This window comes from Onychomys torridus, chromosome 3 (assembly GCF_903995425.1).
Source record: "Onychomys torridus chromosome 3, mOncTor1.1, whole genome shotgun sequence".
In the NCBI taxonomy this organism is placed as follows: Eukaryota; Metazoa; Chordata; class Mammalia; order Rodentia; family Cricetidae; genus Onychomys; species Onychomys torridus.
Window position 1 is genome coordinate 151014315 of NC_050445.1, and position 10308 is coordinate 151024622.

At 38.2% G+C, this 10308-nt stretch overlaps 1 protein-coding gene across 1 annotated transcript in view; it reads left to right on the forward strand.

Annotated features, from left to right (window-relative positions):
* Pik3c2g (phosphatidylinositol-4-phosphate 3-kinase catalytic subunit type 2 gamma) overlaps positions 1-10308 on the forward strand; it is a 324912-nt gene that overhangs the window by 128980 nt on the left and 185624 nt on the right. The window lies entirely within an intron of this gene.

The window sequence follows — 10308 nt, forward strand, 5'->3', positions numbered from 1 at the left end:
ACTCTGCCACTTCTTACATAGCTCAATAATTCCCTGTCTTTAGATGTTTGCTGCTGTAACGCAATTCTTTAGACTCATTGATATAGACAGAGCAGAAGTTCATTTCTCACTGTTCTGGAACCCAATTCTCAGATTCAGGTGTAGGTAAGTTGGTGCCTGACAAGGGCAGCGTCCACTCCCTTATCACTGAGTGCTGCAACATGGCAGATAGAGGATTCTGTTCTTCATGGTAAAGAGTGAAAAAAAGAGAAGCCGCATCTGCACCTCTGTTTAATAAAGACCCCCATCAGGAGGTTTCCATTAGGGTGACTTCCTAACACTGCTAAGTTGGGAACTAAATTTCCAACATATAGATTTTGGAAGAACAGATTCCAACCATAGGCTTCTCCAGATTTTGAAATCTCAACAGGATCTAGAATATGGATGGATGGAGAGGAGACAAAGAGAGAGAGAAGAAGAAGGGTGGATAATCATATTGAAGTATTTTAGTTGCTTTGCTTCATTCCCTAGCAAGAAGTCAGTAGTGAAGCCCCTCCTAACAGCAGGAAATGGAGGACACACAGACAGGGCAGTTTGATTTGGAAGTTCAGAGCAGTTTCTGCCACACAGGTAAAGCATGGCAAATCACTCCAGAATTTTGACAAGTTGTGAAAAGGAGAATAAAGCAAAGCCCATCTCAACTTTACATAAATCACTTAGCTTTTTTTTCTCACAAACTAAATTGATTTCAAGAGACCAAAAAAAAAAAAAAAAAAAAAAAAAAAAAACAAAAAACTACTACCTAGCTCTTGAGTTAAAAACTCTTCACTTAAAAGAATCATCATTTTGACAGGCTTGTTTTAAATATGCCTTTGGATTTTTGTTTAAAATTCTATAAATAATTCCAAGAGATCTAATTATTATTTATATATTTATATAGCTATGAAGTATGACTGAAATTTTGGGTCAAGCTATCCCAAGCTGAATTCCATATCTTCATAATCAGTATTTTTTTCACAATGGTAACGTCCACTATCCCACTAAATAAACAGATGCTAAATAAAGAAAGTGGAGGTAGCATTAGTCTCAAGTTCTGACTGTCCTGATTTGAGCTTTCTCTCTGGTTTCCTCGGCCTGCAGGTTACCTCAACTCTCAGACACCACATTCTTGTCAAGTGCTACAATTCATTCACTGTTTTCTGCCCTCACCTACCTTCCACCCATCTATCCTCTTCATTGTTCCCAGAATAATCTTTATGCATCAAAAACTGATCTCTAACTTACCATTCTCAGAATAATTACTATGTAACATAGAAATACCTAACTCAAAGAAGATTCAATTCTTGGATAGCTCTTATGTAATTAACATTGTTTATTAATTCTTTTCCTTCTCTCCTGGTGACAAGGTTCAGAATTACTAGACTATGAGGTAAAGTATATTCTCTTTTAAAATGATGCCATTAAACTCTGCCTACTTCCCAATGCCATCATTTTATATTTGAACATTTAATCTTCTCAAGATACTTGCACAAATTCTCAGAACACTTTCAGGCTTGTTGACATTGAACGGCCACCTGAGGTATGGTTGTAGCGCTACCTGTGTAGACCTCTGTACACTCAGTTCACTTCTCTCTGATTAGGCTCAGTCACTGTCTTATCCCCTTGGGTTTAAATCCAACCTCTCCTCCTGCACAAACCTTGAATATAGTTCTCAACTAAGTGCGCACATTTGTTTACTTTCCCATTTCCCTCAACTTTGAGATGTTTTGGGTCATAAGTAATCAAACTCCTCATTGAACTGGTTTGAAATGACAATGAAAAATTAATAATCTTACAGAACAGAATGTTCTTTACTGGACTGACTCAAGAATTTCCTTTGCAGAAGCTTGTTGACGTTTGTCATAGTGATTTAGGTGTCTTTTCCCTGCGTGTTTCTGATATGTCATCCTTGGTGTGTTGACATGGCTGTAGTCTAGTTCACCTCATTGTTATAAAACACCCACATCTAGTATTGTGTTCCATGTTACCACACAGCAAAGCAAAATGCAATATCCTTATTCAGTAAGAAAAACATTCCCATAGATTTCATAACTTCCGCTTTCTTGTGCCAACATTGGAGCAGATGCCATCCTGAATGAATCGGGTGACAAACAGTGAGAACGGTTACCTGAGAATATTCTAATTGTAACCCTAAGTATGTCGTCATCACTAATGAAAGTTGAAATCTTAAATTTTTTTAAAAATAGCAGATTTTTTCATTCTTCTCTCATGTATTACATCCAGACCTCAGTTTCCCCTTCCTACCCTCCCCCCACTCCGTCTCTCCCCCACCTCCCCTTTCCTCCAGACCCACCCCACTCTGTCTCCCATCAGAAAAGAGAAGGTCACCCAGGGACATCAACAAATATGGCATAACAAGCTACTATAAAACCAGTCATATACCATGGCATCAGATTGGAGGAGGCAACCCTCTAGGAGGAAAAGGGTCCCACAAGCAGGCAAAGGAGCTAGAGATAGCCCCTGTTCCCACTGTTGGGAATCTTACAAGATGATCAATCTACTCTGTTGTAACATATATGTAGAGAATGTAGGTCAGACCTCTACCAGCTTCCTGATCTCTGTGAGTCCCCATGAGTCCTGGTCAGTTGATTCTGTAGTCTGTGTTCCCCTGGTGTCCCTGACCCCTCTGGTTCCTCCAATCCTCCCTCATGATCCTCCAGAGGACTCCCTGAGTTTTGCATAATGTTTGGCTATGGAACTGTGCATCTACTCTGCTTGGTTACTGGATGAAATTTCTCTGGTCTCTCTGATGAGGCTTCTGCTAGGCTCTGTTCCCAAAACACTCTCCAGGCTTGATAAACTATAAGCTAAAGATTTTGTAGCTGGGTTTGCATGCCAAATCCTTCAAATTAGGCATTTCATGTTACAAAAAATGGGGTTCAGGCTCCATGTCCCCCATGGCTGTGTTTTTGCTAGGGTTACTCTCACAGATTCCATGGAGTTTCCATTGCACTAGGTTTCCACCCTGCTCAGAAGTCCCCCCAACAATTCTAGTTGTTTCTCCCCATATTTTCTCCCTCATCCCCCCCACCTGATTCCTCCTGTTCCCAACCCATCCCCTCCCACTCCACCCACAGCAAAATCTACTCTATTTCCCCTTCCCAGAGAGATTCATGTGTCCCTCCTCAGGCCCCCTTTGTTACTTAGCCCCCTCTGGGTCTGTGGACTGCAGCATAATTTTCTTTTACTTTATAGCTAATATCAACTTACAAGTGAGTACATACCATGTTTGTCTTTCTTGGTCTGGGTTACCTCACTCAGGATGATTTTTTTTTTCTAGTTCCGTCAATACGCCTGCGAATTTCATGATGCCATTGTTTTTAAGAGCTGAGTAATACTCCACTGTGTAAATGCACCATATTTTTTTAATCCATTCTTTGTTTGAAGGACATTTAAGTTGTTTCCAGTTTCTGGCTATTATGGATAAAGCTGCTGTTCATTTTACATGTATAAAGAGAATAGACCTGGTGTCAGCAAAGCCTGTGTCTCTCTTGTGTACTGTAAAGATAACTCATCACTGTTAAGGGTTGATCCCTGCGTACAATACACTGGACAGTAGCTAAGCCAATTACCTGCTAAATGAATAAAAAGAACATCACACCTCATGCACTAACTTCCTGGAGGGCAACTTACTCTCACTCCCATACTTAATAAAACAGCTCCTAATCATATCAAGTCCTGTTATTCTAGATGTTTGCCCTTCAGTATTCTGGTAAAAAATTGTGTTCTTTTGGAAAAATAAAGCTCACTAGTCCCTTGAATTGGAGGTAGTTGTTGTAAGCACTCTACAGAATTATATCATACTCTGCAATGAAAGTCTTTCAAGAGGCCCTAAGTGCTACACTGACCTGACTGTATCCAGGAGGAGGTGTTTTACTGACTTAATTACTAGGCTTTTTAAAACCTGATTGGAAACAAAAGGCAACATTGAGCGGTTTGGCAAGATGTCCTCAGAGCAGAGGCCTTGCTGAGAAGCTGCTTTCTGCCTTCCAAAACTGAATTTTCTGAGCTGGGACTCTGAGCTTTGGGGAACTACAGGACAGTTTCTGGCTCTTTCCTGGTTCCTTTATCTCCCACTTCCATTTGTTTTGTGAGCTATGGAGACTGACAGTTCTTTGTATATGTTAAGAAATGAACCCATTGTTTCCCCAAGCTCTGGATTACCTTTTCTCTTTGCTCATCGAAAGGTTACTATTTGACAGTACTGGAGATGTTTCTTGCTTTTCTTCTAATTTAATTTTTATCTCATTTGAATACAATTAATGCAGTTACTAGATCAATCTACAACCCACTTCTTTGTATGAAGAAGTTCATTTTTGTTATTTTTACTACAACAAACTTCATTACAACAGAGCAAAAATGTCTGACTTGAACATTTTAATCAAATCCTTGCTGTGTTTAATAGTTTAGAACCTTTATTTTTGCATGGATATATATATATATATATATGATTCATTCTTAACCAACAAAGAACTAACAGCTTGCATAAATATTCCCTCATCTTGAGAGTTAACAATCTGTTGCTATGTCAACAACTCTTGACGGGATGTCAAAAATTGATATATCTTGCTTGAGTTTAGTCATCTGAAACAGGGAGACACTCTAGTGTATCACTTTCCATCAAATGGCCATGGTGTATGTGCATTTCCCAGGGTGTTATAGATGCCCTGAATTTATGATAGTGGGTCTCCTATTGTTTTCTTTCTTACAGAGGCTAATGCTCAGGAAACCACTAACAGTTCTTAGTTGATGAATTTGAAAACTCGTGGAAGACACTATAGCACTTCAGTCACTGGATGCTGTAAAGTAAGGAAAATGGATGCCAGTTGACTCTAGCAAACAGAGGCGAGAAAGAGTGAGGAAAGAAAGCAGTTCTGTGTTTGTCATCCATTCTATTATCCGGCCATCCTTGAAGTCGTTATGAGCATCTAGCATCAATATAAGAGACAAAAAAATGGGAGACTAAGAAAACAAGATTTGGAAAGCAACATACTTAAGTCCAAATCCTAATTCAGATCTTTACTAGCTGTGTGGTCTTGGCAAATTATATAGCCTCTCTGATTATGAGTGTTACCATCTGCAAACTAATTTCATTTGTATTGTATTTAATTGTAATGATATTTAGCATGGTTACTGTTTATTTAGCATAGATAATTGTTAAAATTAATTGTCTGTACACACACTTACCATCTTTATTTATCATTAGTTATCCAGATAATATGTTTATGAGCCATTTAGAAACAGTAAGAAGCAGTGAAAAATGTGACGATGTCTAGCACTCAAGATTACATCATAGAGGGCTGGAGAAATGGCTCAGTAGCTCAGAGGATCCAGACTCAGTTCCTTTCACTTACATGGGTGGCTCACAATTGCCTGTATCTCTAATTCCAGAGAATCTGACACCCGGTTCTTACCTCCCCAAGCAATCCTTGCGTGTGTGACATACACACATGTAGACAAAACCCTCATACTTATAAAGTAAAATAAATTCTTAAAAAGATTATATCACAGATTAATAAATTTAGAACCTGGGTTCTTAGCAACTGATTTTGCACTCCAGCCACTAATCATGCTGGCTCTGAACATGGCAAACCCACCGCCAACAGGTTTTGCGGTGGTCAGGCCTTTGTTTGCCATGCTTGTGCTTGATAGAGCCCCTTCAGTCTTCTTGCTATGAGTTTTTAAAGCATAACACCAAAACATGAAAGGAGAGAAGAGAGTAAAATCACTATGTAGACAAACTTTGTCACTGATCTGTTGAGAAAAGGATTTTGAAACATTCTAAGTGTCAGAACAAGTTGGGAACACGTGTGATAATTTAGTGTGAGAGGAATTTCACAGACAGAGAGACCTGGCAGCATTCAGAGATGGCTTGTTGATACATGTTTTTACATTTCAACAGCCAACATCTATCTCACCAGCCTCATTTCTGCTTGCTAGTGTGGCACAGAAGTAGAAAATATTAGTTGAATTTTTCATCGATTCTGTGGTTCTTTTTTTAAAAAGGTTGGGACTGAGGATAACAAATGAAAAATTGTACTCACTTGAGAAGTTGGAAACTTATAAAGCAAATAATTTGAAAAATCCCTTATTACAAAAAGTAATGTGGCTTCCCCCTATACTGGGAGAGTATTGTAGCAAAGACTGGGAGATAAAAAAAAAAAAATCAATGAAGCAACTTCTAGAACAGAGAAGACACCACAATTGGTGGTTATCTTGGTTTCCATTATTTATTCATATTTAACATGTTAATGGTTCACTGATTGGGTATAAAATGTTAATAGCACACCTTACCATTGAATATGTGACTGAAGCTAGATAGTGTGTGTTTAAGGTAGAATGACATCTTTCACCTAAACTTTACTTTCAAGGTCATGATTAGCAATCACTTCCAAATTAGAGATTGACAAGTGGAGACCATCAGTCCTCTCTCTTTGCTGGGATTCTTGGCTATAATTTAATAATGACCTCTTGAAGTCACTTAATTATCCCCAGGCATTAAAGTTAGACTCAACTGGTTCTTCCAGTTCTGGATGACATCATACCCAAACTCTGAATGACATTATAATTTTATATTAAAACAACTCATTGTCCCAGCTAGGTCATACCATACTTTTTTGATCATAGAAAATTTATTTAAGTTTTCTGATCTTCTGGGTCTTCATCTGCAAAAAATGCAAGCTAATTCCTATGTCACTTGATAAGTACATATTGAATACATCAATAGTTGAAGGAACAGAGATTCTTTTAAGAGTGAAATGACATAGAATCATGCAATGTATCTTACACAGCTCCAAGCTTTGACAAATATCTTTTATTCTTTCTGTTTTTCTTTTTTTCTCTTTCCTGATTTTACTTTATTTTACTTTTGGTGAAATAATGATAGTTCATTTGTTGGAGGAGGGTTTAAGACTCTTTTATCAGATAAGTGGACATTAGTTTCTGATTCTGTGGTCTAATTTTCCAACATTTTTGAAATCTTCTGGAAGATCACCCATATCTTACCATGCTTTGGGTAGAGTTTAAGTTTCCTATGGTGATTCAACTAAACTTCTGCTTTTAAGAACCCTTGTCATCTTTTTAACAACTGGTAAATGTCAATTGTTTCCTTCATAGACAATGACTTTCCATGGCTGCGTACTATGTCATCATTAGGGGTACATTCTTACCCCAGACACAGCACAGAAGATGCACACAGCCCACACAAAGTGAAAGGCTGAGAGGAGTGGGTGGCAGGCAGATGTATGTGACTGTACTTGCTTGAGAAGTGAAGCAAGCAAAATATTTTTCAAAAGATTTGTTTCAGTTTTTATTATCATGTGTATTTGTGTTCATCTGTGTGGATTTATGTCATGTTTGTATGTGATTCTACAGAGACCAGAACAGGGCATCATATCACTTGAATATGGAGTGACATGCAGTTATAAGCTAGCTGATGAAGGCATTGGGAACTATACTTGGGTCCCCTGAAAGAAAAACTCACACTCCTTATGTCTGAGCCATCTCTCCAGCCCCATGGAGTCATTTCTCTATAACTGCTTTTGTTTGGCTTTTTTGTATGCAGAAAGCTCAAAATTACTTCCTGCATGAGGCCATCCAGATTTCCAATGAGACAGCAAATGAGAGATCAATGAAGCAGATGATAAGGATTGAAACAAAACAAACAGGAGCCATATGTTAATGACAGGAGCATGCCCCAGACCACATGTGCCAGCAGCAGCACTGTGCATCATTCTTTTAATGCCCCCCCCATTAACAATTCTGCAAGTTTCTTTTTAATCTCCCTCTTCTATCTATGCATTTTATTATTAAAATGAAGTTATAATAATGTAACACTTTAAATAAACAGAATTCTAATTCAGCAATGGAGTGGGACTGAATACAAGTTTTAATTAAACTGAGGTAAACTGACCAAGTGTCAGCAACATGTAAGATTTGTGCTACAGTTGCTTAAAGACATCAGATTAGAATTTAATGTACAAAACTTACACAGCATTATAAATTAAAAGTACCTTAGAATGAATGGTCACTTCTGATTTATTTTAAGCAAGAGCATTAACCCTCAAAAGTCCGAGAAATATGTAAATCCATCCTTCTTAAAAATAATCCATGACACTGAGAGTAGAGCCTGGGAACTATGCAGTTGGCCAAGTTTACAGTGTAACTACTATTGTTGGGCATGGTTTGTGTCTCGAGTGTTCTTCCAAGACCACATGATTTGAAGCTTGGTTCTCAGTGAGGCACAGCTAGGAGATGATAGAAACTTTAAGGGGTTGGAAATCTTTTGATTGCTGGGGGTGCACCCATGAAGGGGATTGTGAGATCAACCTCTCTATTTCTATCTCTACCCTAACTTGCTACAAAATGAATGAATTTGCCCTAGAGAACTGGTTCAGTGGCCAAGAGAATATACTGTTCTTGCAAGGGATTTGAGTTTGAATCCTAGCACCCAGCTCACAAATATCTGTACACATGGACACAGACACATAATTAAAAATAAAATAAATCTGTAATAATAAAGAACAAATTTTCTCCTTCAAACACTCGGTCAATTATGAACTTGTTGCTACAGGCCCAAACTCAATGAGGCCAACCAGTCTTGCACTAGAACCACTGAAGCTATGAGCCAAAAACAAACTTTTTTTATTGATAGATCTGTTTCAGTCAAAGAAAGCTGACTAATGTATTTCCTGCCCAAAAGGATAATACTCTTTCTTAAAAAAATTAGAAAAATATATTGATTAAATTTAGAACAAGACAAACATCTGATGCAGCATCATAAAATTGAAAGCTAAATATAATAACTCTCAAGGAAAGGAAAGCAAAAGTGTCTTAAGAGAAAAATGAAAATTTGAGATTGTAAAAAATTCGGTGAAAACTAGAAACTATTGTGTTAAAATAAAGCAGAACAAGAAGGATGAACACTATATTTCCTCTCCTATACAGATTTTAAACTTTAATTTCTATATAGATGTGTATTACATAGATGTCACGAAACTAGAATGTAGACTATGGGGGTGGGAAGGGTAAAAGGAAGGTGATAGGACACGTGACAGGAAAAGTGTGTGTTATTGGAAGGAAGTAGCCAGTCAGAAGAGGGCAACAAGAGCACAGTGTGTATGAGGATGCCATGATGAAATCCATTGCTCAGCACGCTAATCTAAAACACCAATTGAAAGTGAAAGTATCATAGGGTTGAGTCATATTGGTTGAGATAATTCCATGAAAGAGAAATTTGAGATCATTTAAGAGGTGATTGTTTAAATAAACTGAGTAGATTCCAGAATCAAGCTCAGGCTTAGATAAAGGGGCAGAAATGAGGTGGATAGCCAGCCCAAGTCTCTGAGTTGGAATAGGTCAAAGGGTACCAAGGTTCTCATTAGAATTCCTCAGGCAGCAGCAACATTTATAATTGATCAAGCAGCTCAGGAGTCATTGAAATATAATATTATATGACTTACTCTGTTTTAAAATGATAGGAGCCTGGTGGCTCACACCTTTAATCCCAGCACTTTGGAGGCAGAGACAGACAAGTGGGTCTCTGTGATTTCGAGGCCAGCATGGTCTACAAAGTGAGTTCCAGGACAGTCAGGGTTGTTACATAGAAAAACACTGTTTTGAATAATAAATAAACAAATAGAATGATAGGAAAAACTACCATCTTTTGTGCCCACATCTTCCATCAGACCTGTTTGGACCTGAATCATTCCTGTTTCTACTTCCAGTGTTTAGTAAACATTCAGTTTTTATTCCAGAATGAACACCTGGAACCAGAATGGGTACTGAGAGTTAGAACATGGAATTCATACACAGAACCGGCAGGCTCCCCCACCCTGTGTGTAGACTCCATACACAGAACCCTCAGGTTCTCCTCCTTGTGTGTAGAATTCATACACAGAACTGGCAGGCTCTCCATCCTGCATGCAGTTCTCTGGGTAGGTGTATGTGTTTATAGTTTCTCTTTAGAAATGAAAAGAAGAGATATATTTTCCTCATATGAGAGTAAAGCTTAAGTGAAGGCCTCTGTTCATATCACAGCACATAGACACACATATCCTTCCTTGGTTCTTTGTATGCATGCATGAGTCTATGGTCAGTCCTGCATCTGGAGTCCTGGATAAAACACCTCCTATGACTATCAATAGAAATACTGTTGTCAAAAGCTAACATTTGGTTTAGATTAAATAGAATCAGGGCCAAGAAGATGGCTCAGGGTTTGAGCTTGCCTCACAAGAATGAGGGTAGGACTTGGGATCCCCAGAACTCACC